Source organism: Felis catus, chromosome E2 (genome assembly GCF_018350175.1).
Source record: "Felis catus isolate Fca126 chromosome E2, F.catus_Fca126_mat1.0, whole genome shotgun sequence".
NCBI classification, from domain to species: domain Eukaryota; kingdom Metazoa; phylum Chordata; class Mammalia; order Carnivora; family Felidae; genus Felis; species Felis catus.
The window spans coordinates 6,070,183-6,078,765 of record NC_058382.1 but is presented as its reverse complement, the minus strand read 5'-3'; the positions used below and the strand labels follow the sequence as shown (position 1 = coordinate 6,078,765).

The 8,583-nt window shown below is 50.7% G+C and overlaps 2 long non-coding RNA genes across 2 annotated transcripts; one reads left to right on the top strand and one right to left on the bottom strand.

Annotated features, from left to right (window-relative positions):
* Nucleotides 1-8: 8 nt before the first annotated feature.
* Nucleotides 9-7,886, bottom strand: LOC123382297. The gene is made up of 3 exons (XR_006590486.1): nt 7,618-7,886; nt 2,444-2,581; nt 9-362 (listed from the first exon to the last, which is right to left on the bottom strand). It is a non-coding gene; the product is annotated as an uncharacterized LOC123382297 (long non-coding RNA).
* LOC123382296 lies at nt 6,864-8,397 on the top strand. The gene is made up of 2 exons (XR_006590485.1): nt 6,864-7,435; nt 8,267-8,397. It is a non-coding gene; the product is annotated as an uncharacterized LOC123382296 (long non-coding RNA).
* The last annotated feature ends 186 nt before the right edge of the window (nt 8,398-8,583 follow it).

Below are 8,583 nucleotides of genomic sequence, written 5' to 3'. Positions count from 1 at the left end.
GCAAGGCATTTATCAAGTAGAAGGTCAGGAGATTTTAATTAGTCGAACCCTAAGAGGATTTCCTGTTTGCTGAAGTGTCCATTCTTGTGGAATGTGATCAGGATGGGCGGCCTTGGTCTGTGAGCGATGGATCCAATGACTTTGTCCAGCCACTTTCACTGCTGATGGGGTAGATAAGATGATGGGATAAGGCCCGGTCCAGTGAGCTTCTAGGTTAGGCGAGGTGTGGCGCTGTGTCCAGACCCAATCTCCAGGTCCGATCTCTTGATGTGATGATTTAGTCTCATGGGGGGGGGGGGGGGGGGATCTTTACGGCTTTCTTTTATCACGTCATGGATAGCTGGCAGCGTATGTTGCAGAGCCTGACGGGATTTAAGAAGATGTCGGTTGGAAATCTTGGCCCAATGTTTGTCTCCCAATTTGGGGAGTAGTGGGGGTGGCCTCCCAAACAAGATCTCAAAAGGGATAATACCCTTTACATAGGGTGTACATCGCACTCTAAGAAGGGCAAAGGGAAGGAAGCCTACCCATTTTTTGCCAGTTTCTGTAATTAATTTAGTCAAGGTTTCCTTTGGAGTTCTATTCATTCTTTCTACCTGCCCTGAGCTTTGGGTGTGGTAGGCACAATAATTTCCAATTTATTTGTAAGCGTTTGGCTAACATTTTAGAGATCTGGGCTATGAAAGCCGGGCCATTATCTGACCCCAGACCAATAGGGATGCCAAATCGGGAAACCAATTAATAGAGTAATTTTTAGCCATTATCTGAGCGGACTCTGTTCTAGTGGGGAAAGCCTCTACCCATCCGGAGAAGGTGTCCACTAGTACAAGGAGGTAATGATAGCCATAGAGTCCATATTTTATCTCAGTGAAGTCCAGTTCCCACATTTCTCCAGGCATCTTCCCGCATAATCTCTGTCCTGAAAAATTAAACTTGGGAGATGGGTTAGTCTGAGCACAGGCTTTGCATCGGTCTACTAGGCTTTTTACGATTTTATTAAGGTTTGGAATAAAATAGTCCCTTTGGGCTAGTTCAGACAACTCGGTTGCCCCTAGATGTGCAGAGCTGTGGCCTTGCTGGAGCCAGGTCCGTCCTATAGCTTCTGGTATGAAGATGCGTCCATCCTCGAGGTGATACCAATGCTGGTCATCTCTTTTTGCCCTCAAGGTTTTTATCAGGCATAGCTCTTCTTTGGTATAAAACAGTTCAGTGGGGAGAAAGTGTAGAGGCAGCAGAGGCAATATCTCAATTGGGAGTACACCGCCTTGAGCTGCAGCCTTTGCTGTCAGGTCGGTGAAGGCGTTTCCCTTGGCTTGGGGTGAGTCTACTTTTTGGTGACCTTTGCAATGTATAATGGCCACCTTCTTTGGGAGCCATAAGGCTTCTAGCGGGGCCAAAGTTTCTTTTTTATTTTTGATTTCTTTTCCCCCAGATGTTAATAGTCCCCTTCCTTTATATAGCGCTCCATGAACATGGGTGGTGGCGAAGGCATACCTGCTATCAGTGAAAAAGTTCACCGTTTTTCCCTTTGCCCATCTGAGGGCCTGGGCTAGAGGTATCAGCTCTGCTCTTTGGGCAGAAGGGTCATGCTCAAGGGCTCAGGCCCAGATAACCTGGTCCTGAGTCACTACAGCTGCACCTGCATATCTGACTCCATTTTTGACAAAACTGCTGCCATCAGTGAACAGCTCAAAGTCCGCCTTAGGCAGGGGCTGATCCCTTAAGTCTTCCCTTAGCCCCGAAAGGGTACTTACGGTTTCCAAGCAGTCATGGAGCGAGTCCCAAACTCACTATCAGGTAACAACGTGGCTGGGTTTAAGGCTTCTGTCTTTAAGGTGATTCGTGGAGGGTCTAGCAGTGACACCTGGTATTGGATGATTTCCTGGCTTGGAAATCCACCAGTCCGGCCGGGAGTGCAACAAGGAAGCCACCGCATGAGGCCCTATAATTTGGAGGTCTTGCCCAAGTGTCAACTTGGAGGCCTCCTTAACAAGCACAGCTGTCATGGCAACTGCCCTAAGGCAGCTGGGCCATCCTGTAGCGACTGAATCTTGTCGTTGGATAAATAGGCCATGAATCACTTCCAAGGGCCCAAAGTTTGAGTGAGTATTCCCTTTGCAATTCCCCGTACCTCATGTACAAACAATTGGAAAGGCTTGGTAATGTCTGGTAAGGCTAGGGCTGGGGCCTGGGTAAGTGCAGTCTTGGTTTGTTCAAAAGCTTTATTTTCTTGTTCTCCCCAGACCAGCTCAGTTCCTCCCCCCCCCCCCCCCCCCCCCCGCCCAGTAGCAGAATACAGGGGTTTTGCCATTTCAGCGAAACCAGGTATCCAGAGGCGGCAATACACAGAGGCCCCTAGGAACCCCCCTGATCTGCCTTTTAGTTTTAGGTTTAGGGATGTTTAGCATAGCTTGGATTCTTTCCGGCCCCAGTGATCACTTACCTTCACGCAGTTGGTAGCCCAAGTATATTACAGAGCCCAAGCAAATCTGCACCTTCTTTGCAGAGACTTTATATCCCAGGACGTCTAATTCTCTTAGGTCCTCTGTAGACGTTTTGCAGCTCTCTAAGGAGTCAGCGGCTAGGAGCAAGTCATCTACATATTGTAACAGCATAACATCTGGGTGGCTCTCCTGGTAGGGGATCAAATCCCTTCCAAGAGCCTCATCAAAAGAGTAGGGGAGTTTTTAAACCCTTGGGGCAGTCGAGTCCAGGTTAACTGTCCGTTGTAGGTCCCATCTGGGTCTGTCCATTCAAAGGCAGAAATAGGCTGACTGAGCTTTGCAATTGGCAAAGCAAAGAATGCATCCTTTAAGTCCAGGATGGAGTAAAGGAGGTAATTTGGTGAGAGTTCACTCAGGAGAGTATAGAGGTTGGGGACTGTAGGATGAATTGTCCCAACCCTTTTTGTTAACTTCTCTGAGGTCTTGTACCGGACTATACTCTGAAGTCCCAGATTTTGGGACAGGAAGCAGGGGGGGGTTTTCCAGAGGGAATGGCATGCCACTAGGATCCCAGCTTCTCGCAAGCAGTTGATGTGTTTGGCAATTCCCTCCCTCGCTTGCTGGCTGATGGGATATTGCCTCACCCAGATTGGGGTGGCTGTGGCAGCTAGCTAGATCACTAGTGGCACTTGTTGAATGGCTAGCCCAGGGGGGCTAGTTTCAGCCCAAACTGTAGGAATTGTCTCTTTCCATTTTTCTATTAATGGAGAGGCTTTCCGCTCTGGTTTTTCTAGGAGTAGATATTCCTCTGATATCGGACACGTAACTAAAATGGCAGGTGGCAGTAGGTTTAAATCTATAGTATCCCTGGTAAAGGAAATTTGGGCCTTAAGCTTGTGCAATAGATCTCTCCCCAGAAGGGAAAATGGGCAATCAGGTATAAGCACAAAAGAATAACAGTTCTTGAGCTAGGTCAGTGATTCGGGCACGGGTCTGTGTGTAGCCTTGTGTCTGTCCTGTGATTCTCTGTATGTATACTTTTTCTTTAATCACAGGTCCTAAGGGTTCTTTAAGAATGGAATACATAGCCCCAGTGTCAACCAGGAATCTGGTTTCTTTCCTTTCTATGTTGAGGGTAACCACAGGCTCCCGGGGGTCCAGGGAAAGAGGGGAGCTGTGGTGACGTCATTGTTCCTGGGCGACCAGGATGGGTGGTTATGAGGTTTTGGCTTTTTCTTGGGGCATTCGTTCTTTCAGTGTCCCTCTTCCTTACAATAAGCACATTGATTTTTTCCTAAAGTTGAGCGGGGTCTCTTTTGGTGGGTTTGAGGCTTCCCCAATCCTTTAGAGTGGTTGGGGGGCTTCCCCCCCCATGCTGCCATGAATACCTTCCCTATTTCCTTACCCTGCATAATGGCTGGGCTGTCTCTACTCTGGAAAACTCGCTGAGCTATTTCTACCAGTTCAGAGATTACCTTTCCTTCAAATCCCTCTAATTTCTGAAGCTTTTTATGGATGTCTGGGGCCAACTGAGAAACGAAAGTCCTATTAATGGTTTTCGGTTCTCTATTGCTTCGGGGTCAATAGGAGAATATAAGCGGTAAGCCTGGTAAAGCCTTTCTAGGAAGGCTGCAGGTGACTCATTCAGTCCTTGGACCATGTCATAAATCTTTGTCAGATTGGTGGGTTTTTGTGCCGCTGCCCGAAGCCTTTGTAGCAGAATCTGGCGATACTGGAGGAGGTGCTCCCCACCGTTATCCATGTTAGGATCCCACTGGGGTGGTGCGGAAGGGAAAACGTGCTCAATTCTGTGAAGGTCTGTGGTAGGCATTCCATCCGGGCCAAGGACTGCTCTCGTTGCTTCCCGGAGCACTCGGGCCCTTTCCTCGGAAGTCAGTAAGACCTGCAAGAGTTGGTGACAGTCTTCCCAAGTAGGTAAGTGAATGGTGAAAATAGAGCTCAATAGGTCAATTAGGCCCTGGGGGTTTTCAGAGAAAGGGGGATTTGGGGTCTTCCAATTATAAAGATCAGTGGTAGAAAAAGGGGTATAGACTAGAGTAGGCCTAGGTTGATGCCCACCTGGGACAGGAATTGGAGCAGTCTGCCTGAGGGGGAGAATGGGGGCTGGGAGTTCGGGTGATTGGGTCCAGTCCCGTATAATGTCCCTTCTCTGGTGTGTGGAGGGCTAGCCATTTCCTCTTGGGCACTGGTAGCACTGGGAGGATGGCCGTTGCTCCCCGGGAATGAAGTCCCAAGGTCTGAGACGAGGCGGGTGACTCCCACCAGTTGGCATGAGGCTGTCGTCTAGCTTTCAGTTTTGCTTCCATGGAGTTGGAAGACTGTTTCTAGGGGCCCTCTGTTTGTCTGTTTCTGTGTTTCTCTGTTTTGTTCTGTGGACTTACTGGACGGATGTTATGGGACAGACTCAGACTACTCCTCTAAGTATTATGATTGATCACTTGAAGGATGTCAAGGGAAGAGCTGACAACCTCAGTGTGGAAGTCTGAAAGGGTCGGTGGCAGGTTTTTTGTTCTAGCGAGTGGCCAGCTTTCAATGTCGGATGGCCACCAGAGGGGACCTTCGACCTCCCTACCATCCACCGAGTCAGGGGTATCATCTCTCAGCCTAAGACAGGCCATCCTGATCAGCTTCCTTACATTATCACTTGGCAGGACCTTGTAGAAGACCCACCCTCTTGGCTTAAGCCCTTCCTAGCCCCACACCCTCTGAAGCCAAAACCCATTCTTGCTTTGCAGGGGACAGAGAAGAAGAAAAGTCTTACCCAGCCTTCAGCACCACTCTACCCTGTCCTACAAGGGGGGGCTGAAGAAGAATTAATTTTTCCTCCCCTGTATAACCCCCCCTAGGATGCCGGAAGAACACCATCCTCCCCCTCTGGGGGAGGCAGACGCTGTTCCGAGAGCGGGAGGTGGAAATGCTCCAGTGGGAAGCCCACCCTTTACCAGACAAAGGGCAATCCACCTCTGCCACCGACTCCACTGTTCTGCCCCTGCGAGCCACCGGACGCCCAGATGCGGAGAGGAATCAGCCCCATCACTATTGGCCTTTCGCCACTAGTGACCTCTACAATTGGAAAGCTCAGAATCCTAAGTTTCCTGAGAAACTGGCAGGGCTTATTGATTTATTAGACTCTGTTCTTTTTACCCATCAGCCCACGTGGGACGATTGCCAGCAGCTTTGGCAGGTCCTGTTCATGACTGAGTAAAGAGAAAGAATCCTCAATGAGGCCTGAAAACTAGTTCCGGGCGCAGACAGGAATCCCACCACCAACCAGGCTCAGATAGATGCCTCCTTCCCCTTAACTCAGCCCAAGTGGGATTTCAACACGGCAGAAGGTAAGGAGAGGCTCCAGGTCTACTGCCAGACTCTAATGGCGGGGCGGGGGGGGGGGGTTGTCTCTGAATGGCTGCTAGAAAGCCAACCAATTTGGCCAAGGTAGGAAATGTACAACAGGAAAAAGATGAATCTCCGGCTGCCTTTTTAGAACGGATCATGGAGGCATTCCGTACTTATACCCCCATGGATCCAGAGGCTCTGGAAAGCAAGGCAGCTGTTATCATGGCCTTTGTAAACCAATCAGCCATAGACTTTAGAAAAAATTAGAGAAAAAAGACTAGGAGAAAAAACTCTGCAGGACTTACTAGTAGTAGCCAAAAAGGTATATAATAACCAGGAGCCTCCTGAGGACAAGCAGTCTCGCGCCATGGCGGCTGCCAGCAGTAAGCAGACTTGAGACCTGGCCAGAATACTACTAGCTACTACTGCTGACTTCCCCGAGGAATGAGACCACCGTCTCTGGCAGCTGGCGCAAGAAAAGGTAAAGGAACCACCAAGGGGAGGAAGCAGAGGCTGCAGAAAGATCAGTGTGCATACTGCAAGGAGATAGGGCATTCGGCCTGAGATTGTCCAAAAAAGGCCGGTGGGAAGGGAAGCAAGACTGATCGAGTAAAAGTCTTAGAGCTAGATGAACTGAGTGATTAGGGGAGTCAGGGTTCAGACCCTCTCCCCGAACCCAGGGTAACTCAAAGTGGAGGGGACCCCTGTTGACTTCCTTGTCGACACTGGAGCACAACATTCAGTCCTCCGCACCCCACAAGGAAAACTAGCCAGCAAGAAGTCCTGGGTACAAGGGGCAAATGGTATGAGCCAGTATTCGTGGACTACCTGCAGAATGGTAGATTTGGGGACAGGTAGGGTATCCCACTCCTTTATGGTAATACCGGAATGCCCCTACCCGCTGTTAGGACAAGACTTACTGACCAAGATTGGAGCTCAGATAACTTTCAGACAAGGGGGGGCCTCAGGTCACTGATGGCAAGGGCCACCCCATCAGGTCCTGACCATGAAACTAGAGGATGAATACCGCCTCCACCAGGAGGCGCTCCCGAGAGAGGATAATATAGACAGGTGGCTACAAGAATTCCCCTCGTTTTGGGCAGAGACGGGGGGGGGGGGGGGGTGTGTAGGACTAGTTGCTCACAGGACCCTGGTCCTGGTAGAGCTCAAACCAGGAGAAGGTCCGGTAAGGATCAAACAATACCCCATGTCTCAGGAGGTCTGGAAGGGGATCCAGCCACACATCCGGAGACTACGAAGCCTAGGGGTACTAGTTCCTTGCCAATCTGCTTGGAACACCCCCCTACTGCCGGTCAAAAAGCCTCACACAAATGACTATCAACTGGTACAAGATCTCTGGGAAGTAAAGAAGAGGGCCACGGACATAAACCCAACTGATCCCAACCCATATACTCTCTTGAGCTCCTTGGCACCCTCCAGGGTCTGGTATACTGTGCTAGATTTAAAGGACGCCTTCTTCAGTCTGCCGCTGGCACCCTAAAGCCAACCCTTGTTCGCCTTCGAGTGGCATGATCCAGAGGAGGGCTACAGCGGGCAACTCACCTGGACACGGCTGCCTCAGGGGTTCAAAAATTCGCCCACCATCTTCTACAAGGCACTACACGAGGACCTGGGTGAGTACAGAAAGGAGCACCCTGGCCTCACCCTCCTACAGTATGTAGATGACATCCTGATTGCTGCCGACACAGCCAAGGACTGAGAGCGAGGGACCCAGGACCTGCTGGCTACACTGGGGGCCTTAGGGTACTGGGCATCCGTGAAAAAGGCTCAGATATGCAGGGAGAGGGTAAGTTACCTGGGGTACATCCTGGAGGGTGGACAGCGGCGGTTATCAGATGCCAGAAAAGAAACTGTCCTGAAGATCCCTATTCCCACCTCCCAAAGGGAAGTAAGGGAATTCCTAGGATCGGCTGGCTACTGCTGCCTCTGGATTCCGGGTTTTGCTGAGATCACCAGGCCCCTATATGAAGCTACCAAAGAGGGGAAAACATTTAAATGGGCTGAAAAAGAAGAAATTGCCTTTAATCAGTTAAAAAAGGCCCTCCTAGGTGCCCCAGCCCTGGGCCTACCAGACATTATGAAGCCCTTCCACCTCTTTGTAGATGAACACAAGGGAATAGCAAAAGGGGTTCTAACTCAAGCCTTAGGCCCCTGGAACCGCCCAGTGGCTTACCTGTCCAAGAAGCTAGACCCAGTGGCTGCCGGCTGGCTGCCATGCCTAAGAATTATTGTGGCGACAGCACTCCTAGTCAAGGACACAAACTGAACCTAGGACAGGAGATCTGGATCACAACCCCACACGCCATTCAGGGTCCTGAAACAGCCTCCTGATAGATGGATGAGCAACACACCATTACAGAGCCTCCTACTCAACCCTCCACGGGTGCGGTTCCACCCCAGTGCAGCCCTCAATCCTGCAACCCTGCTGCCCGACCCTGACCTAGGTGCTCCACTACATGACTGTGTGGGGATCCTGGAGCAAGCACATGGATTCCGGACGGACCTGACCGACCGGCCCCTCCCCGATGCCGAGGCTACTTGGTTCACTGATGGCAGCAGCTTCACATGGGACGGACATAGGTATGCGGGTGCAGCGGTGGTCACCGAAACAGACACCGTATGGGCGGAGGCTCTACCCTCCGGAACGTCAGCCCAGCGAGCAGAGCTCATCGCCCTCACCAAGGCGCTGAAGCTGGGAGCTGGAAAATGGCTTAACATCTACACAGCCGTTATGCGTTTGCCACGGCTCCTATTCATGGGG